The sequence below is a fragment of the Arachis hypogaea genome, chromosome 17 (assembly GCF_003086295.3).
Source record: "Arachis hypogaea cultivar Tifrunner chromosome 17, arahy.Tifrunner.gnm2.J5K5, whole genome shotgun sequence".
Classification (NCBI taxonomy): Eukaryota; Viridiplantae; Streptophyta; class Magnoliopsida; order Fabales; family Fabaceae; genus Arachis; species Arachis hypogaea.
Genome location: NC_092052.1, coordinates 33,734,548 through 33,757,878, shown reverse-complemented (window position 1 = coordinate 33,757,878; position 23,331 = coordinate 33,734,548). Strand labels below are relative to the sequence as shown.

Below are 23,331 nucleotides of genomic sequence, written 5' to 3'. Positions count from 1 at the left end.
AGCAAGGTTGGAACCTCCAAACACCAAACTTAGAGTTTGAATGTGGGGGTTCAACACCAAACTTAGAGTTTGGTTGTGGCCTCCTAACACCAAACTTAGAGTTTGATTGTGGTGGCCTTGGTTGACTCTGCAGTGAGAGAAGATTTTCATGCTTCCTCTCTATGGTTACAGAAGGTGATTCTTGAGTTTTAAACACAATGTTATCCTCATTCAGTTGAAGGATCAATTCTCCTCTGTCCACATCAATCACAGCTCTTGCTGTGGCTAGGAAGGGTCTTCCAAGGATGATGGATTCATCCTCATCCTTCCCAGTGTCTAGGATTATGAAATCAGCAGGGATGTAAAGGCCTTCAACCTTTACTAGCACGTCCTCTACTTGTCCATAAGCCTGTTTTCTTGAGTTGTCTGCCATCTCTAATGAGATTCTAGCAGCTTGCACCTCAAAGATTCCCAGTTTCTCCATTACAGAGAGTGGCATGAGGTTTATCCCTAACCCAAGGTCACATAGAGCCTTCTCAAAGGTCATGGTGCCTATGGTACAAGGTATTAAGAACTTTCCAGGATCCTGTTTTTTCTAAGGCAATGTCAGTTGATCCAAATCACTCAGTTCATTGATGAGCAAGGGAGGTTCATCTTCCCAAGTCTCATTACCAAATAATTTGGCATTCAGCTTCATGATTGTACCAAGGTACTTGGCAACTTGCTCTTCAGTAACATCCTCATTCTCTTCAGAAGAAGAATACTCATCAGAGCTCATGAAGGGCATAAGGAGGTTCAATGGAATCTCTATGGTCTCTAGATGAGCCTCAAATTCCTTTGGTTCCTCAGAGGGAAACTCCTTGTTGATCACTGGACGTCCCAGGAGGTCTTTCTTACTGGGATTCACGGCCTCTCCCTCCCTTGTAGGTTTGGCCATGATGGTTAATTCAATGACCTTGCACTCTCTTTTTGGATTCTCTTCTGTATTGCTTGGGAGAGTACTAGGAGGGGTTTCAGTGACCCTTTTACTCAGCTGGCCCACTTGTGCCTCCAGATTTCTAATGGAGGACCTTGTTTCATTCATGAAACTTAAAGTGGCCTTAGATAGATCAGAGACTATATTTGCTAAGCTAGATGGATCCTGCTCAGGACTCTCTGTCTTTTGCTGAGTGGATGATGGAAAAGGCTTGCTATTGCTAAACCTGTTTCTTCCACCATTGTTAAAGCCTTGTTAAGGCTTTTGTTGAACCTTCCATGAGAAATTTGGATGATTTCTCCATGAGGGATTATAGGTGTTTCCATAGGGTTCACCCATGTAATTCACCTCTGCTATTGCAGGGTTCTCAGGATCATAAGCTTCTTCTTCAGAAGATGCCTCTTTAGTACTGTTGGATGATTCCTTCAATCCATTCAGACTCTGAGAGATCATATTGACTTGCTGAGTCAATATTTTATTCTGAGCCAATATGGCATTCAGAGTATCAATTTCAAGAACTCCCTTCCTCATAGGCGTCCCATTATTCATAGGATTTCTTTCAGAAGTGTACATGAACTGGTTATTTGCAACCATGTCAATGAGTTCTTGAGCTTCTACAGGTGTTTTCTTTAGGTGAATGGATCCACCTGCAGAATGGTCCAGTGACATCTTTGATAGCTCAGACAGACCATCGTAGAATATATCCAGGATGGTCCATTCTGAAAGCATGTCAGAAGGACACTTTTTGGTCAGTTCCTTGTATCTCTCCCAAGCTTCATAGAGGGATTCACCTTCCTTCTGTCTGAAGGTTTGGACATCCACTCTAAGCTTACTAAGCTTTTGAGGAGGAAAGAACTTGGCTAAGAAAGCCGTGACTAGCTTATCCCAAGAGTTCAGGCTATCTTTAGGTTGAGAGTCCAACCATACTCTAGCTCTGTCTCTTACAGCAAACGGGAAGAGCATAAGCCTGTAGACCTCGAGATCAACCCCATTGGTCTTAACAGTATCACAAATCTGCAAGAATTTAGTTAAGAACTGAAAAGGATCTTCGGATGGAAGTCCATGAAACTTGCAGTTCTGTTGCATCAGAGAAACTGATTGAGGTTTAAGCTCAAAATTGTTTGCTCGAATGGCAGGGATTGAGATGCTTCTTCCATGTAAATTGGAATTTGGTGCAGTAAAGTCACCAAGCATTTTCCTTGCATTGTTATTATTTTCGGCCATGTTTTCTTCTTTTTCGAAAATTTCTGTCAGATTTTCTCCAGAGAGTTGTGCTTTGGCTTCCCTTAGCTTCCTCTTCAGAGTCCTTTCAGGTTCAGGATCAGCTTCAACAAGAATGTTCTTATCCTTGTTCCTGCTCATATGAAAAAGAAGAGAACACAAAAGAAAATATGGAATCCTCTATGTCACAGTATAGAGATTCCTTTATATGAGTAGAAGAAGATAGGAATAGAAGATGGAGAATCCAAACACAAGGGTGAGGAGTAGGTTCGAATTCTTAGATGATGAGGAGTGTTAGTAAATAAATAAATAATTAGAAGGAAGTGAGAGAAAATAATTTTTCGAAAATTAGAAAAGAAATAAAATTAAAATTAAAAATTAAAATAATTAATTAATTAAAAAGGAATTTTGAAAAAGAGGAAGGTGATTTTCGAAAATTAGAGAGAGAGAATTAGTTAGGTAGTTTTGAAAAAGATATGATTGAAACAAAAAGATAGGATTGATTAAAAAAATTTGAAAATCAATTTTAAAAAGGTAAGAAGTTAAAAAGGAAGTTAGAAAAGATTTTAAAATTGATTTTGAAAAGATGTGATTGAAACTTATTTTGAAAAAGATTTGAAAAAAAAATTTAAAAAGATTTAATTTTGAAATCAAAGTTGATTACTTGACTAACAAGAAACTAAAAGATATGATTTAAAATTTTAAAGATTGAACCTTTCTTACTAGGCAAGTAACAAACTTAACATTTTTGAATCAATCACATTAATTGTTAGTATTAATTTCGAAAATATGAAATAAAAATAAGAAAAAGATTTTTGAAAATCAATTTTGAAATTTTTGAAAATCATAAAAGAAAAATGAAAAAGATTTGATTTTTGAAAAAGATTTGAAAAAGATAAGATTTTTAAATTAAAAATTTGATTTGACTCATAAAAAACAACTAAATTTTAAAAAGTTTTGAAAAAGTCAACTCAAATTTTCGAAAATTTATGACTGAAAAAGGGAAAGATATTTTTTTTATTTTTGAATTTTAATAAAGAAAGAGAAAAACATCAAAAAGACTCAATGCATGAAAATTTTGGATCAAAACACGTGGTGCATGCAAGAACACTATGAATGTCAAGATGAACACCAAGGACACTTTGAATGTCAAGATGAGCACCAAGAACTTATTTTTGAAAAATTTTCAAGAAAAGAAAACATGCAAGACACCAAACTTAAAAATTTTTATTCTTTAGACATTAACAAATTGAAAATGCATATGAAAAATAAGAAAAGACACAAAACAAGAAAATGTGAAGATCAAACAAGAAGACTGACCAAGAACAACTTGAAGATCATGAAGAATGCAATGCATGAAATTTTCGAAAATATTTGTTTTTTAGAAAATTAAAAAGATGAAATTGACACCAAACTTAAAATTTGACTCTAGACTCAAACAAAAAACACAAAAATATTTTTGATTTTATGATTTTATTAATTTTTTTTTGATTTTTCGAAAATTAATTGGATATAAACGAGGATATAATCAAAAAGAAGAAAAGGGCTAGCAAAAACCTAAGACTAAGATTTGAAAGAGGAGTCAAGCCGGGGTGTATATAATAAAATTATAATATAATAGCTAAAGGGCAACTCTTTCTTTTTTTTTTAAGTCTTTTGAAAGGTTACAACCCGTCTTTGCTCAATGGATACAAAATACCCACGCTTTAGCACCGAACACAACGGCTCCTGGTGCAACAACAAGCACCAGTTTGACTTGGGGCGGTGGTGTTTTTTTGAAAATAGGAAATAAAAAGCTTAAAATTAAAATAAAATTACCTAATCTGAGCAACAAGATGAACCGTCAGTTGTCCAAACTCGAACAATCCCCGACAACGGCGCCAAAAACTAGGTGCGCAGAAATCGTGACGGTTCCATTCCTTGGTAACGGCGCTGAAAACTTTATACGCACGTTCATAATCTCAATTCTTTGTCACAACTTCGCACAACTGACCATCAAGTGCACTGGGTCGTCTAAGTAATAAACCTTACGTGAGTAAGGGTCGATCTCACGGAGATTGTCGGCTTGAAGCAAGCTATGGTCACCTTGTAAATCTCAGTCCGGCGGATTCAAATGTATTAAGAGATTATAGTGTACTAAAAGATAATTAAAATAGGATAGAGATACTTATGTAATTCATTGGTGAGAGTTTCAGATAAGCGTATAGAGATGCTTTCGTTCCTCTGAACCTCTGCTTTCCTGTTGTGTTCATCCAACCATTCCTACTCCTTTCCATGGCAAGCTTTATGTAGGGCATCACCGTTGTCAATGGCTACATCCCATCCTCTCTGTGAAAATGGTCCAATGCGCTGTCACTGCATGGCTAATCATCTGTCGGTTCTCGATCATACTGGAATAGGATTTACTATCCTTTTGCGTCTGTCACTACGCCCAGCACTCGCGAGTTTGAAGCTCGTCACAGCCATCCCTTCCCAGATCTTACTCGGAATACCACAGACAAGGTTTAGACTTTCCGGATCTCAAGAATGGCCATCCATGGGTTCTAACTTATACCACGAAGATTCTAATATCTCGGACTCGGTCCTCTGTATTAGATATCTAAGAGATGTTCATTCTAGCTTGTTTGCATGTAGAACGGAAGTGTTTGTCAGGCACGCATTCATAAGTGAGAATGATGATGAGCATCACATAATCATCACATTCATCATGTTCTTGGGTGCGAATGAATATCTTAGAAGCGGAATAAGCTTGAATTGAATAGAAAAATAGTAGTACTTTGTATTAATTCATGAGGAACAGCAGAGCCCCACACCTTAATCTATGGTGTGTAGAAACTCTACCGTTTGAAAATACATAAGTGATAATGGTCCAGGTATGGCCGAATGGCCAGCCCCCATGAAAGTCTAAGATAGCATAAAACTGATCAAAGATCCCTACAAAGATAGTAAAAAGTCCTATTTATGCTAAACTAGTTACTAGGGTTTACAGAAATGAGTAAATGATGCAGAAATCCACTTCCGGGGCCCACTTGGTGTGTGCTTGGGCTGAGCATTGAGCTTTACACGTGTAGAGGTCTTTCTTGGAGTTGAACGCCAGTTTTTAACCTGTTTCTGGCGTTTAACTCCACTTTGCAACCTGTTTCTGGCGTTTGACTCCAGAATGCAGCATGGAACTGGCGTTCAACATCAATTTACGTCATCTATCCTTAATCAAAGTATGGACTAATATATATTGCTAGAAAGCCTTGGATGTCTACTTTCCAACGCAATTGAGAGCGCACCATATGGAGTTCTGTAGCTCCAGAAAATCCACTTTGAGTGCAGGGAGGTCAGAATCCAACAGCATCTGCAGTCCTTCTTCAACCTCTGAATCTGATTTTTGCTCAAGTCCCTCAATTTCAGCCAGAAATTACCTGAAATCACAGAAAAACACAAAAACTCATAGTAAAGTCCAGAAATATGAATTTTAATTAAAAACTAATAAAAATATACTAAAAACTAACTAAATCATACTGAAAACTATGTAAAAACAATGCCAAAAAGCGTATAAATTATCCGCTCATTACAACACCAAACTTAAATTGTTGCTTGTCTCCAAGCAACTAAAAATCAAATAGGATAAAAAGAAGAGAATATACTATAAATTCCAAAATATCAATGAAACTTAGCTCCAATTAGATGAGCGGGACTTGTAGCTTTTTGCCTCTTGAATAGTTTTGGCATCTCACTTTATCCATTGAGGTTCAGAATGATTGGCATCTATAGGAACTTAGAATACAGATAGTGTTATTGATTCTCCTAGTTCAGTATGTTGATTCTTGAACACAGCTACTTTATGAGTCTTGGCCGTGGCCCTAAGCACTTTGTTTTCCAATATTACCACCGGATACATAAATGCCACAGACACATAACTGGGTGAACCTTTTCAGATTGTGACTCAGCTTTGCTAAAGTCCCCAATTAGAGGTGTCCATGGTTCTTAAGCACACTCTGTTTTTGCTTTGGACCTCGACTTTAACCGCTCAGTCTCAAGTTTTCACCTGACACCTTCACGCCACAAGCACATGGTTAGGGACAGCTTAGTTTAGCTGCTTAGGCCAGGATTTTATTCCTTTAGGCCCTCCTATCCACTGATGCTCAAAGCTTTGGATCCTTTTTATTACCCTTGCCTTTTGGTTTTAAGGGTTATTGGCTTTTTGCTCTTGCCTTTTGGTTTAAAGAGCTTTTGGCTTTTTCTGCTTGCTTTTTCTTTTTCTTTTTTCTTTTTTTTTCGCATTTTTTTCTTTTCTCTCTTTTTTTTTCTGCAAGCTTTTGTATTCACTGCTTTTTCTTGCTTCAAGAATCATTTTTATGATTTTTCAGATTATCAAATAACATTTCTCCTTTTCATCATTCTTTCAAGAGTCAACATATTTAACATTCATAAACAACAACTTCAAAAGGCATATGCACTGTTCAATCATACATTCAGAAAACAAAAAGTATTGCCACCACATCAAAATAATTAAACTAGTTTCAAGGATGAATTCGAAACCATGTACTTCTTGTTCTTTTGTTTTTAGAACAGTTTTCATTTAAGAGAGGTAATGGATTCATGATGAGCGGATAATTTATACGCTTTTTGGCATTGTTTTTAGTATGTTTTTAGTAGAATCTAGTTACTTTTAGGGATTTTTTATTAGTTTTTATGTTAAATTCACATTTTTGAACTTTACTATGAGTTTGTGTATTTTTCTGTGATTTCAGGTATTTTCTGGCTGAAATTGAGGGACTTGAGCAAAAATCAGATTCAGAGGTTGAAGAAGGACTGCTGATGCTGTTGGATTCTGACCTCCCTGCACTCAAAGTAGATTTTCTGGAGCTACATAACTCAAAATGGCGCGCTTTCAATTGCGTTGGAAAGTAGACATCCAGGGCTTTCCAGAAATGTATAATAGTCCATACTTTGAACGATTTTAGATGACGTAAAAGGGTGTTGAACTCCAGTTCTATGCTACTGTCTGGAGTTAAACGCCAGAAACAAGTCACAAACCAGAGTTGAACGCCAGAAATACGTTACAACCTGGCGTTCAACTTCAGAAAGAGCCTCTGCACGTGTAACATTCAAGCTCAGCCCAAGCACACACCAAGTGGGCCCCAGAAGTGGATTTATGCATCAATTACTTACTTTTGTAAACCCTAGTAGCTAGTTTATTATAAATAGGACTTTTTACTATTGTATTAGACATCTTTGGATCATCTTTTGATCATTTTTAGATCTCTAGACCTCCATGGGAGGCTGGCTATTCGGCCATGCTTACCCTATGTTCACTTATGTATTTTTCAACGGTAGAGTTTCTACACTCCATAGATTAAGGTGTGGAGCTCTGCTGTTCCTCAAAGATTAATGCAAAGTACTACTATTTTTCTATTCAATTCAACTTATTCCGCTTCTAAGATATTCATTCGCACTTCAACCTGAATGTGATGAATGTGACAATCATCATTATTCCTTATGAACACGTGCCTAACAACCACTTCCGTTCTACCTTAGATTGAATGAGTATCTCTTGGATCTCTTAATTAGAATCTTCATGGTGTAAGCTAGATTGATGGCGGCATTCATGAGAGTCCGAAATGTCTAAACCTTGTCTGTGGTATTCCGAGTAGGACTCTGGGATTGAATGACTGTGATGAACTTCAAACTCGCGAGTGCTGGGCGTAGTGACAGACGCAAAAGGAGGGTGAATCCTATTCCAGTATGATCGAGAACCTCAGATGATTAGCCGTGCTGTGACAGAGCATTTGGACCATTTTCACAAGAGGATAGGATGCAGCCATTGGCAAGGGTGATGCCTCCAGACGATTAGCCATGCAGTGACAGCGCATCGGACCATTTTCCAGAGAGGATCAAAAGTAGCCATTGACAACGGTGATGTCCTTACATATAGCCAGCCATAGAAAGGAGTAAGACTGATTGGATGAAGACAGCAGGAAAGCAGAGGTTTAGAGGGACGAAAGCATCTCCATGCATTTATCTGAAATTCTCACCAAGAATTTACATAAGTATTTCTATCCCTATTTTATTATTAATATTCGAAATCTCCATAACCATTCTATATCCGCCTGACTGAGATTTACAAGATGACCATAGCTTGCTTCATACCAACAATCTCTGTGGGAATGACCCTTACTCGCGTAAGGTTTATTACTTGGACGACCCAGTACACTTGCTGGTTAGTTGTGCGAAGTTGTGATAAGAAGTTGAGATTACAATTGAGCGTACCATGTTGATGGCGCCATTGATGATCACAATTTCGTGCACCAATTCATATTCATAACTTTAAGGCATAGACACTTAGACACTAATGATCATATAGTAAAGACACAAATATAAATAATCATAAAGCTTAAAAATCGAAAAACAAGAAAATAAATAAACAAGGAGATTAAGGAATGAGTCCACCTTAGTGAGGGTGGCGTCTTCCTCTTCTTGAAGAACCAATGGTGCTCTTGAGCTCCTCTGTGTCTCTTCCTTGTCTTTCTTGCTCCTCCCTCATAGCTCTTGGATCTTCTCTAATTTCATGGAGGATGATGGAATGCTCTTGGTGCTCCACCCTTAATTGTCCCATATTGGAACTTAATTCTCCTAGGAAAGTGTTGATTTGTTTCCAATAGTTTTGTGGAGGGAAGTGCATCCCCTAAGGCATCTCAGGGATTTCATGGTGAGGAATTTCCTCATGCTCATGTTGAGGTCCATGATCTCTTGTTTGCTCCATCCTTTTCCTAGTGATGGGCTTATCCTCTTCAATGAGGATATCTCCCTCTATGTCAATTCCAGCTGAATTGCAAAGGTAGCATATGAGGTGAGGAAAGGCTAACCTTGCCCAAGTGGAGGACTTGTCAGCCACCTTGTAAAGTTCTTGAGGTATAATCTCATGAACTTCCACCTCCTGTCCAATCATGATACTATGGATCATGATGGCCCAGTCTATAGTAACTTCAAATCGATTACTAGTAGGAATGATTAAGCGTTGAATGAACTCTAGCCATCCCCTAGCCACTGGTTTGAGGTCATGCCTTCTTAGTTGAACCGGCTTGCCTCTTGAGTCAATTTTCCATTGAGCTCCTTCCTCACATATGTCTATGAGGACTTGGTCCAACCTTTGATCAAAGTTGACCCTTCTTGTGTAGGGGCGTGCGTTCTCTTTCATCATTGGCAAGTTGAACGCCAGCCTTACATTTTCCGGACTGAAATCTAAGTATTTCCCCCGAACCATGGTAAGCCAATGCTTTGGATTCGGGTTCATACTTTGATCATGGTTCCTAGTGATCCATGCGTTTGCATAGAACTCTTGAACCATTAGGATCCCGACTTGTTGAATGGGGTTGGTGAGAACTTTCCAACCTCTTCTTTGAATCTCAAGTCGGATCTCCGGATACTCATTCCTTTTGAGCTTGAAAGGAACCCCAGGGATCACATTCTTCTTGGCTACAACTTCATAGAAGTGGTCTTGATGGACCTTTGAGATGAATCTCTCCATCTTCCATGACTCAGAGGTGGAAGCAATTGCCTTCCCTTTCCTCTTTCTAGAGGTTTCTCTGGCCTTAGGTGCCATTAATGGTTATGGAAAAACAAAAGCTATGCTTTTACCACACCAAACTTAAAATGTTTGCTCGTTCCTGAGCAAAAGAAGAAAGAAAGAAGTAGAAGAAGAAGAGAAATGGAAGAGAGGGAGAGAGAGTAGGTTTCGGCCAAGTGGAAGAAGAGAGGGTTGTGTTGTGTGAAATAGAAGAAGGAATGAGGGGTTTATATAGAAGTGGGGAGGGGTTTAGGGTTCGGCCATTTAGGGTTGGGTTTGGGAGGGAAAAGATTTTGAATTTGAAGGTAGGTGGGGTTTATGGGGAAGTGAAAATGGATGTGAGTGGTGAGGGGGTGATGGGAAAGAGTGATTGAAGTGATTGGTGAAGGTCATTTGGGGAAGAGAGTTATGAAAAGGTGTGAAGAGGAGAGAATAGGGTTAGGTGGGGATCCTGTGGGGTCCACAGATCCTGAGGTGTCAAGGATTTTTCATCCCTGCACCCTTTAGACGTTTAAAACGCCCTTGCTGTGCAATCTTGGCGTTTAACGCCAGACTGCTGCCTATTTCTGGCGTTAAATGCCACTTTCATGCTCTGTTCTGGCGTTTAACGCCAGGTAGATGCTTGTTTCTGGCCTTAAACGCCAGCTTGGTGCCTGTTTTTGGCGTTAAACACCAGACAGATGCTTATTTCTGGCGTTTAAACGCCAGACTGTTCTCCTCCAGGGTGTGCTGTTTTTCATTCTATTTTTCATTCTGTTTTTGGTTTTTTCAGTAGTTTTTGTGACTCCACATGATCATCAACCTAAAGAAAACATAAAATAGCAATGAAAAATAAATAAATATAATTAGATAATATTGGGTTGCCTCCCAACAAGCGCTTCTTTAATGTCAATAGCTTGATAGTGAGCTCTCATGGATCCTCATAGATAATCAGAGCAAGGTTGGAACCTCCCAATACCAAACTTAGAGTTTGGTTGTGGCCTCCCAACAACAAACTTAGAGTTTGACTGTGGGGGCCTTGGTTGACTCTGCAGTGAGAGAAGCTTTTCATGCTTCCTCTCTATGGTTACAGAAGGAGATCCTTGAGTTTTAAACACAAGGTTGTCCTCATTCAGTTGAAGGATCAATTCTCCTCTGTCCACATCAATCACAGCTCTTGCTGTGGCTAGGAAGGGTCTTCCAAGGATGATGGATTCATCCTCATCCTTTCCAGTGTCTAGGATTATGAAATCAGCAGGGATGTGAAGGCCTTCAACCTTTACTAGCACGTCCTCTACTTGTCCATAAGCCTGTTTTCTTGAGTTGTCTGCCATCTCTAATGAGATTCTTGCAGCTTGCACCTCAAAGATTCCCAGTTTCTCCATTACAGAGAGTGGCATGAGGTTTATCCCTGACCCAAGGTCACATAGAGCCTTCTTAAAGGTTATGTTGCCTATGGTACAAGGTATTAAGAACTTTCGAGGATCCTGTTTCTTCTGAGGCAATGTCAGTTGATCCAGATCACTCAGTTCATTGATGAGCAAGGGAGGTTCATCTTCCCAAGTCTCATTACCAAATAATTTGGCATTCAGCTTCATGATTGCACCAAGGTACTTGGCAACTTGCTCTTCAGTAACATCCTCATTCTCTTCAGAAGAAGAATACTCATCAGAGCTCATGAAGGGCATAAGGAGGTTCAATGGAATCTCTATGGTCTCTAGATGAGCCTCAAACTCCTTTGGTTCCTCAGAGGGAAACTCCTTATTGATCACTGGACGTCCCAGGAGGTCTTCCACACTGGGATTCACGGCCTCTCCCTCCCTTGTAGGTTCGGCCATGATGGTTAATTCAATGACCTTGCACTCTCTTTTTGGATTCTCTTCTGTATTGCTTGGGAGAGTACTAGGAGGGGTTTCAGTGACCCTTTTACTCAGCTGGCCCACTTGTGCCTCCAGATTTCTAATGGAGGACCTTGTTTCATTCATGAAACTTAAAGTGGCCTTAGATAGATCAGAGACTATATTTGCTAAGCTAGATGGATCCTGCTCAGGACTCTCTGTCTTTTGCTAAGTGGATGATGGAAAAGGCTTGCTATTGCTAAACCTGTTTCTTCCACCATTGTTAAAGCCTTGTTAAGGCTTTTGTTGAACCTTCCATGAGAAATTTGGATAATTTCTCCATGAGGAATTATAGGTGTTTCCATAGGGTTCACCCATGTAATTATTGCAGGGTTCTCAGGATCATAAGCTTCTTCTTCAGAAGATGCCTCTTTAGTACTGTTGGATGATTCCTTCAATCCATTCAGACTCTGAGAGATCATATTGACTTGCTGAGTCAATATTTTATTCTGAGCCAATATGGCATTCAGAGTATCAATTTCAAGAACTCCCTTCCTCATAGGCGTCCCATTATTCACAGGATTCCTTTCAGAAGTGTACATGAACTGGTTATTTGCAACCATGTCAATGAGTTCTTGAGCTTCTGCAGGCGTTTTCTTTAGGTGAATGGATCCACCTGCAGAATGGTCCAATGACATCTTTGATAGCTCAGACAGACCATCATAGAATATATCCAGGATGGTCCATTCTGAAAGCATGTCAGAAGAACACTTTTTGGTCAGTTCCTTGTATCTCTCCCAAGCTTCATAGAGGGATTCACCTTCCTTCTGTCTGAAGGTTTGGACATCCACTCTAAGCTTACTAAGCTTTTGAGGAGGAAAGAACTTGGCTAAGAAAGCCGTGACCAGCCTATCCCAAGAGTTCAGGCTATCTTTAGGTTAAGAGTCCAACCATACTCTAGCTCTGTCTCTTACAGCAAACGGGAAGAGCATAAGCCTGTAGACCTCAAGATCAACCCCATTGGTCTTAATAGTAACACAGATCTGCAAGAATTCAGTTAAGAACTGAAAAGGATCTTCGGATGGAAGTCCATGAAACTTGCAGTTCTGTTGCATCAGAGAAACTAATTGAGGTTTAAGCTCAAAATTGTTTGCTCCAATGGCAGAAATTGAGATGCTTCTTCCATGTAAATTGGAATTTGGTGCAGTAAAGTCACCAAGCATCTTCCTTGCATTGTTATTATTGTCGGCCATGTTCCCTTCTTTTTCGAAAATTTCTGTCAGATTTTCTCCAGAGAGTTGTGCTTTGGCTTCCCTTAGCTTCCTCTTCAGAGTCCTTTCAGGTTCAGGATCAGCTTCAACAAGAATGTTCTTATCCTTGTTCCTGCTCATATGAAAAAGAAGAGAACACAAAAGAAAATATGGAATCCTCTATGTCACAGTATAGAGATTCCTTTATATGAGTAGAAGAAGATAGGAATAGAAGATGGAGAATCCAAACACAATGGTGAGGAGTAGGTTCGAATTCTTAGATGAAGAGGAGTGTTAGTAAATAAATAAATAATTAGAAGGAGGTGAGAGAAAAGAATTTTCGAAAATTAAACAAATTAAAATAAAAATATTTTTGTTTTTTATTTGAAATTAAAATAAAATTAGAAAATTAGAAAAGAAATAAAATTAAAATTAAAAATTAAAATAATTAATTAATTAAAAAGGAATTTTGAAAAAGAGGAAGGTGATTTTCGAAAATTAGAGAGAGAGAATTAGTTAGGTAGTTTTGAAAAAGATATGATTGAAACAAAAAGATAGGATTGATTAAAAAAAATTTGAAAATCAATTTTAAAAAGGTAAGAAGTTAAAAAGGAAATTAGAAAAGATTTTGAAATTGATTTTGAAAAGATGTGATTGAAACTTATTTTGAAAAAGATTTGAAAAAGAAATTTAAAAAGATTTAATTTTGAAATCAAAGTTGATTACTTGACTAACAAGAAAGTAAAAGATATGATTTAAAATTTTAAAGATTGAACCTTTCTTACTAGGCAAGTAACAAACTTAACATTTTTGAATCAATCACATTAATTGTTAGTATTAATTTCGAAAATATGAAATAAAAATAAGAAAAAGATTTTTGAAAATCAATTTTGAAATTTTCGAAAATCATAAAAGAAAAATGAAAAAGATTTGATTTTGGAAAAAGATTTGAAAAAAATAAGTTTTTTAAATTGAAAATTTGATTTGACTCATAAGAAACAACTAAATTTTAAAAAGTTTTGAAAAAGTCAACTCAAATTTTCGAAAATTTATGAGTGAAAAAGGGAAAGATATTTTTTTGATTTTTGAATTTTAATAAAGAAAGAGAAAAACATCAAAAAGACTCAATGCATGAAAATTTTGGATCAAAACATGTGATGCATGCAAGAACACTATGAATGTCAAGATGAACACCAAGAACACTTTGAATGTCAAGATGAACACCAAGAACTTATTTTTGAAAAATTTTCAAGAGAAGAAAACATGCAAGACACCGAACTTAAAAATTTTTATTCTTTAGACATTAACAAATTGAAAATGCATATGAAAAACAAGAAAAGACACAAAACAAGAAAATGTGAAGATCAAACAAGAAGACTGGCCAAGAACAACTTGAAGATCATGAAGAATGCAATGCATGAAATTTTCGAAAATAATTTTTTTTAGAAAATTAAAAAGATGCAATTGACACCAAACTTAAAACTTGACTCTAGACTCAAACAAGAAACACACAAATATTTTTGATTTTATGATTTTATTAATTTTTTTGATTTTTTGAAAATTAATTGGGAAAAACGAAAAAGAAGAATTTTTTTGTATTTTTTTTAAAATAGGAAATAAAAAGCTTAAAATTAAAATAAAATTACCTAATCTGAGCAACAAGATGAACTGTCAGTTGTCCAAACTCGAACAATCCCCGGCAACGGCGCCAAAAACTTGGTGCGCAGAAATCGTGACGGTTCCATTCCTTGGTAACGGCGCTGAAAACTTTATACGCACGTTCATAATCTTAATTTTTTGTCACAACTTTGCACAAATGACCAGCAAGTGCACTGGGTCGTCCAAGTAATAAACCTTACGTGAGTAAGGGTCGATCCCACGGAGATTGTCGGCTTGAAGCAAGCTATGGTCACCTTGTAAATCTCAGTCAGGCAGATTCAAATGTATTAAGAGATTATAGTGTACTAAAAGATAATTAAAATATGATAGAGATACTTATGTAATTCATTGGTGAGAGTTTCAGATAAGCGTATAGAGATGCTTTCGTTCCTCTGAACCTCTGCTTTCCTGCTGTCTTCATCCAACCATTCCTATTCCTTTCCATGGCAAGCTTTATGTAGGGCATCACCGTTGTCAATGGCTATATCCCATCCTCTCTGTGAAAATGGTCCAATGCGCTGTCACTGCATGGCTAATCATCTGTCGGTTCTCGATCATACTGGAATAGGATTTACTATCCTTTTGCGTTTGTCACTACGCCTAGCACTCGCGAGTTTGAAGCTCGTCACAGCCATCCCTTCCCAGATCCTACTCGGAATACCACAGACAAGGTTTAGACTTTCCGGATCTCAAGAATGGCCATCCATGGGTTCTAACTTATACCACGAAAATTCTAATATCTCGGACTCGGTCCTCTGTATTAGATATCTAAGAGATGTTCATTCTAGCTTATTTGCATGTAGAACAGAAGTGTTTGTCAGGCACGCGTTCATAAGTGAGAATGAATATCTTAGAAGCGGAATAAGCTTGAATTGAATAGAAAAACAGTAGTACTTTGTATTAATTCATGAGGAACAGCAGAGCCCCACACCTTAATCTATGGTGTGTAGAAACTCTACCGTTTGAAAATACATAAGTGATAATGGTCCAGGCATGGCCGAATGGCCAGCCCCCATGAAAGTCTAAGATAGCATAAAACTGATCAAAGATCCCTACAAAGATAGTAAAAAGTCCTATTTATACTAAACTAGTTACTAGGGTTTACAGAAATGAGTAAATGATGCAGAAATCCACTTCCGGGGCCCACTTGGTGTGTGCTTGGGCTGAGCATTGAGCTTTACACGTGTAGAGGTCTTTCTTGGAGTTGAACGCCAGTTTGTAACCTGTTTCTGGCGTTTGACTCCACAATGCATCATGGAACTGGCGTTCAACGCCAGTTTATGTCGTCTATCCTTAATCAAAGTATAGACTATTGTATATTACTGGAAAGCCCTGGATGTCTACTTTCCAACGCAATTGAGAGCACGCCATTTGGAGTTCTGTAGCTCCAGAAAATCCACTTTGAGTACAGGGAGGTCAGAATCCAACAGTATCTGCAGTCCTTCTTCAACCTCTGAATCTGATTTTTGCTCAAGTCCCTCAATTTCAGCCAGAAATTACCTGAAATCACAGAAAAATACACAAACTCATAGTAAAGTCCAGAATGTGAATTTTAATTAAAAACTAATAAAAATATACTAAAAACTAACTAAATCATACTGAAAACTATGTAAAAACAATGCCTAAAAGCGTATAAATTATCCGCTCATCACCCACCCTGCCCCACACTGGGGCGGATTTTTAGCAAGGCGGGTTCTTGGGAGGGGAGGGGCGGGTCGGGTCGGGTTTAGGTAATATTCGCCCCTACCCGCCTTGGTATATATATAATATATATAATTTTAATATATAATATGTATAATATATGTAAAATAATTAGTAAATGATTAATAATGTTGTATCATATTTAAATTTTTACTTTAATTTATATTATGTATGTGATGATAGTTATATAAATTTTGAAATTTAATTTTATTTATTAGATTTTAATAATTATAGGGGCGGGGCAGGTACCCGCAGGGACAGGTTAGGGTTCAACGTGTTACTACCCGTGGTAGAAGCGGGGCGAATTCTATGCGAGTTGTTGTACGGCGGAACGGGGTCGGGTAGAGCAAAAACCCACCCTACCCACCCCGTTGCCACCCCTAAATAATAGATTGACTTATAAAGACCTGGTTAGATAGATCACTATCCTAGAACGAACAATTAAAATGAATGTTAGCAGTTCTTTCTTCTCTCAATCGAATAATGCAGCTCGTGGAGGAGTTTTCGGAGACCATTTAAAAAGATTTATCCCTAGTTTCTCATGTCATCTTGAAAGTTGTTCAATAATGAATCAGACTCCGAAATGGTAGTCAAGTTTGTCAAAGATAGCTAGCCTACTCATCATCCTTGCTACTCCTTAGTGTCAGAAATCAGCATCCTCTGTTGTCGTATCTCAAATATCAAGATCCTTCACATCTTAAGGGAAGCCAATACTATAGCTCACTTGCTTTACATGTTTTTTACGCCCCTCCCCATACTTGTCATGCGCTTTTTATGGATAGTTTTAGTGTGCTTAGTATAAGAAGTTCTTAGTTTGTTTGCTTGTGTTTTGGGTCCTTGACCCGATTATTCCAAAAAGAAAGGAAAAATAACGAGGTAAACTACCAAAATATTTTTACAAAAAAAAAAATATTAAAATGCTATCTAAAAATTCATATCACTAACTAAAATAATCCTTAAAGATTTGATAAAAAAAATCAATAAATGTTATATTTTTTATAAGTGGAAAACAAACTTTGTATTTAACAAACGATTTGTGCCTCTGATATGAATTTTTGTAACATTTGAGTAATTATTTAAAAAGTATACAAAAAAGTAAAGTAAAATTTGATCTATAAAATTTTTTATTTTTCAAAAAAATATGGTCATTCATAATAAATTTTTTAAAATTCATTTGGTATAAAATTATCAAATTTTATTAAAAGGTCTTATTTTTTTAATAATGATTGCAAAAATTAATTTTTTTTAGAATATATTTAATATCTAGTTATTTTTATCACATTTTTAAATATTTTAAGAGTTTATTTGTTGTTCGAATATTTTGAAGTTATTTTTGTTAGGAATGTAAATGAGTATCATTTTAATAGTTTACCTTTAATAATGAGATAACATTGAGTTAATTATAAAATATTTATGATAAAAGTAAGCTCTTTAAAATGGGATTTTTTATATTTAAATTAAATAAATATAATATTTACAAAAATATGTAAATGATAGAGTATTTATCGATATGTACATCATGTTGAATTTGGATCCTCTAAATTTTAGATTTTCACTTTAGAGGATAAAATGAGATCTTCCACCATTGAATATTTTTTCTCTTATAATTTCTCTTGGTCCTACCTATGAAATAGATGGTGATAGATCATACTTTATTCTCTAAAGTGAAATTTAAAATTTAAATGATCCAAATTCACAATTATATCCTGGGTACAGTGCTAAAAATCACATTATAGGCACATTCTAATTACACAGTACCCGAGTACCCAAGCTATGACGCAGAAGTTTAAATAACATCCTGGTTGTACCCAGGTTAAAAGAAAAAGTAAGAAACGGGTACTGAGTACCTGAGATACACTTTTAAAAAATTTTCGGAGTTAGTACCCGAGATATGTATATAGTATCAGTACCCGGGATATCATGGATTATTATAACGATTTAACTGTAATATTACATACTCATATTATTGTATTTTAATAGTTAATTAAAAATATCCGATTTGAAAAAGAAACAATGATTTAAATTTTTTAATTAAAAAATTAACAATTTTAAATTATAAAATTATCTAAGATATGTGCAAAATATCTTCATTCGTCGATATAAAGTTTTGGACAGTGTTATATTGGTTTGATTTTTATTTTTCTATTTCATCTAATTTTATTCAAATAATATTAAATTTTAAAATTATAAAATATTTAATTTAAAATTTAGATGATTATAATTTAAATAACGGTTTGTATAACATTTTTTATTTTTATTGGATTAAATTAATTTAAATTATAATAATCTAAATTTTAAATTAAATATTGTGAAATTTTAAAATTTAAAATTATTTAAATAAAATTAGATAAAATAAAAAAATAAAAATCAAACTAATACAATACTGTTCAAAACATTATATATTGATGTATAAAAAGGCCTTGCACATATTCTAGATAATTTTAAAATTTTAAATTGTTAAATTTTTAATTAATAAATTTAAATAGTTATTTTTTTAAAAATCAAATATTTTTAATTAACTATACGAGTATAATAATATAAATATGTAATTTTTTTAATTAAATTGTTATAATAATCAAGGTTCTGAAAACCGGATCGGACCGGCCGGTCGAACTGGAAACCGGCAGTGCAAGCGGTCCGGTTCTCTCTTTATAACCGTTCGAACAAAAATCGGTGAAAAACCGGCGAACCGGCCGAGAACCAGTCGGTTGGATCGGACCGGTAACCGGCCGGTTCGGATGAAACGGCGCCGTTTTAAAAAAAAAAAAAACAAACGGATCCACCGATCCAGTGATCCCCGTGACCCAACCACCCCTCTTCCCCAATCATTCATTCATCCTGGAGAACTCTGAATGAAAGAAACCCTAGCCGCATTGCCCTCCGCCTAGCCCTCCATCACTGCCGCTGCGCCCTCGTGTCGCCGTCAGGAAGGGGGAGACGTTGAGCGAGAGGAAGAGCTGTGCGAGGAAGGAGCGCTGCTGTGTCTCCATCGCCGCCATCAGTTCGCATTTTGCTGTCGCCGAGGAAGCCGCTGCCGTCGTCGCCTTCATTGTGAGCGAGTCGTTGCCAGCTTCCACCGCCGTCGCATCTTCCATCACGGACGACGCTGAGGATGCGCAGGAGAGACAAACGCGTGGAGGGAAGAAGACTGAGGAAGAAGGAGGAGGCGCTATTCGCGTTGCTGTGCCCATTCGCCGTTCGTGGAGTCACCGTCGTCGCCGTTGTTAGGGGTTGCGTCACTGGAGTCCACTGCCGGTAAGGGCGTTCTCCCCTCTGATTTTGATTTCCTTTAATTTCTGGGAATATTATTCATTGATTTCTGTTACAGCCGTGTCAGAAATCCACCAACAGAGCTTCGGGTAGCCGGCATCACTGGAGGTAACTGCCAGAACTGCCACCTGATCGGTTGAGAGAAAGTTGGAGTTTCAAACACTTATGGGTTGCCAGAGCTGCCGCCTGATCTGTTGGGTAACTGCCTGATCGTCGCCGCCTAACCCAGCTCCTCTTCGGCTCTTCATCTTCGCTGCCTTCTCGGCACGGACCCAGGTTAGTAGCTTCTCTTCTTCATCCTGACTTTGGTCTTTTTCTTCAATTTTTGTTCCATTTCTGATTTTTCTTCAAGTCTGATTCGGTCTTGGATCATGTCTGCTTCAATTTTTGTTCAACTCTGCTTCAATTTTTGTTCAAGTCTGCTTCGGTCTTGGTTCAAGTCTTCTTCAATTTTTGAAGTTTTGTTCAAATCTGTCTTGTATTTGCCGATGGTTTGAAGTTTTGTTCTGAATGTTTGAAGGTTGGTTCTGGATCTGTTGCTGTTGCTGATGGTCTTTGAAGTTTGGTTTTGAATGTTTTGTTACTTTGTTTTCTAATCGCTGTGAATGTTTGAAATTTTGTTACTCTGAAAGTTTGGTTCTGGATCTGTTATTCTGATGGTTTGAAGTTTGCTATGAATGTTTGAAGTTTGTTACTCTGATGGTTCTTTTAATTTTTCTCTGGTTACTGATGGCTCTGTTTAGTTTCTGAATGTTCGGTTCTTCTTCTTACTTTTAATTTCTGAATTTTTTGTTCAAATAATGTTGCTAATGTTCTTCTTCTTCCTTGCTAATGCTCTGTTTAATTTAGTGTCATCACTGTTGAGTCTGTTTCAGTGTTTTGAATGTCTGATACTCTGATTTGTGATTTCTGAATCTGAAATCAATTAAATCATTAATTTTGTGTTGTTGAAATTGTTGATTAAAATTGATTTGTTATGCTGTTGTCGTTTTTTAATTTTTAAGTATGATGTTTCTGAATTTTTGTTGAAATAGTTATTGATTTTAGGGTTTAGAGTGATTATTTGTTGCTAGTATTTAACTTTTGTTGCTGCTTCTTTTTTCTTTCTGGCTCTGTTAAGTTGCTACATTCAAACTTGTGCATTGGCCTGTTCATCTTCACTTGCAATAACAAAAAGCTTCTCATTTGATTATCCATTAACTACATTTTCTGGTACCATTTCTTTTGTTATGGCTTTAGCTGAAGAAATTGGAGGGGCTGGATGAGGAGACATTGATGCCTCAAAAGACACCACCACCATCAATATATCCTTGTTACTTGAAGTTTTTTTTAGCACAATAGTTGAAATCACAATCATAGGGTTTAGAACATCTTGAGGTTTTGATGATTGATAAATTTTTATGTTGACATTTAATATTTGATATTTCTTTATACTATTTAACTTGAGTTTGTATATTAATAAGATTATATGAATTTGATTGATGACATTTAGTGTAGTTTTTTAAATTTGAAAACTATTTTAATATTTATATTATACTATAATTATATTTTAGAATGTTTATTTATAATTTATTTATTATTTTATTATAAAACGGTTTTTCCGGTTGAACCACTGGTTATACCGGTTAGACCAATGAACCAGTGAACCAGTAATTAGAACGGTTTAATGACCGGTCCGATTTTCTGAACCTTGATAATAATACATGATATCCCAGGTACCGGGCAAATTTTTTGTAATAAATAAAAAATTATTTATTTTCAGAAACAAATTATTCCATCTTTAATTTTTAGAATATGTTTTTTTTGGGAGTTTGAAACAAGTTTGTCCACTACAACAGTGAAATTCAATATTTTTATGAAGTTCGCCCACTGGCAAACTTTGAGTGGCCTATAAAAATGACAATGGTCCCCTCATTTTTCACTTTTCACTCGTGGCGAACTGATAAACCATTATTTTATAATTTATATTGTGTTTAATTGTGTGGTTTTATCAAATCTTTACCTACTTATTCATATGATTAGCATATATTTACAATTCCTTCCCAAAATCACTCCATGGTTGAAAACTTGCTTCCTAGAGACCTTTAATTATGTATTTTAATTCTCCTTTATCTCATTCGATGCCGTGATCCGTGTGTTAAGTGTTTCAGGCTTCATAGGGCACGAATGACTTGGAAATTGGAGAGGAGGCTTGCAAAAATGGAAGGAACACAAGAAACTAAGGAGATGACCAGCGAGCAATGACGCGAGCGCATGGCCCACGCGAACGTGCGAAATGGAGAATTCGCAATGACGCGGACGCGTGCTTGACGTAAACGCGTAGATTGGAGTTTGCACGAATGACGCGAACGCGTGAACTACGCGAACGCGTGACAAGAAAAACCGCTGACTGACGTGAACGCATGGACGACGCGTACACGTGACCTGCGCGATCTGCAAAAATAACAGAATACGATGGGGGCGATTTCGGGCCGCTTTTTGACCCAGTTTTCGGCCCAGAAACACAGACTAAACCTAGGGAACATGCAGAAACTCAACACGCATCCACAGACATTCAGATTCATCACATTAGGATTACTTCAGTTTTAGATTTGAGTTTTTAGATTAGTGTTACATTGATAGTTTATGCTTTTGCTTGGATTTTTGGATGCTGAGAGTCATTACCTCCGTTGAAGACATTGCTTTAGTTTGTTTCCTTATTCTCTTATTTTTAATTAGTTACTCATTGACTCTGTTCAGATAATTATGTTGCATTTTGAATTTATTAATATATAGAGTTATTTTTATTTTAATTAATTTTAATCCTCTATTTTATTTTATTCAATTATGCTCATATTTTTATGATTATTAATTTCATGTCAATGGAGTAGAATTTTCACTTGACATGGGGGTTGATTAAGAGGAGATACTTGAGTTGGAATGCTCAAGTATTTGGTTGAATTGGACGTTGTTAGCTAATTCCATTCCTACTGACACTAGACCTCCCCAAGGGAGAGAACTAGGACTTGAGGGTAAGAATTAGTTCAATCACCAAACTTTTCCTTATTTAGTAAGGGGTAATCGAGTGAGAACAACAACCTTTTTACACCACACTTGAGAAGATCCCAACAAGGATAGAAGTTCCACTTAATTATTCCCCCAGTCAAGGCCTTTTATTTAGAGTACCAATAATCATTCTCAGTTTAATTTTATTGTTTTAATTTTCAAGTATTTTAATTACTCATTATCAAACTCAACTTTCTGGAAATTTTCTAATTAATAAAATAGCACTCTTTCCTGCAACTCGTTGGGAGACGACCTGGGACTCATACTCCCAGTATTTTATTTCTAAAATTTGTGACAACCCTTTTTAAATTGGTGAGGCAGATCTTAGCCGGTTAAGAGCTATACGTGCAACGCTGTTCTCTTAAATAAAATCTCTTAATTGGTTAACTTTTGTCATGCATCAATTTTTGGCGCCGTTGTCGGGGAGTTGCAATAGTGTGCTAAATTATTAATTAGTGTATATATTTTATTTTTTATTTGCATATTTTATTTTTACTTCTATTACCATGAGCTACATGTCTTTTTCATTGAATGACGCATTCATTGCCTGATCCGAGTTTAGTCCCATTTGATCCTGAAATTGAAAGAACTCTTTAACATATTAGACAAACTCGACGTTGGTTAGCCTCTGAGGGTGGTGAAGTGATTATTATCAATTCACTAGTCTCATCTGAGGGCAAATCTGAACCGCCATCTGAGAGCGAGACAAGCTCCTTTACTACTGATTCAGTTGATTCACGTGCAGATAACATGGCAGCACCTAGGAGGATTACTCTCCAGGAGGCAGGAGCCCCAGATTTTACACTGCAGCTGTATCAAGTGCATCACCCGACTGCAGCTGCAGATTTTGAA

General features: G+C 36.7%; 2 non-coding genes across 2 annotated transcripts; both read left to right on the top strand.

Annotated features, from left to right (window-relative positions):
* Window positions 1-1,678: 1,678 nt before the first annotated feature.
* Window positions 1,679-1,786, top strand: LOC112768479 (small nucleolar RNA R71). The gene has a single exon (XR_003185900.1). It is a non-coding gene; the product is annotated as a small nucleolar RNA R71 (small nucleolar RNA).
* Window positions 1,787-12,306: 10,520 nt separating this feature from the next.
* LOC112768863 (small nucleolar RNA R71) lies at window positions 12,307-12,414 on the top strand. Its single transcript, XR_003186244.1, has one exon. It is a non-coding gene; the product is annotated as a small nucleolar RNA R71 (small nucleolar RNA).
* Window positions 12,415-23,331: the final 10,917 nt, after the last annotated feature.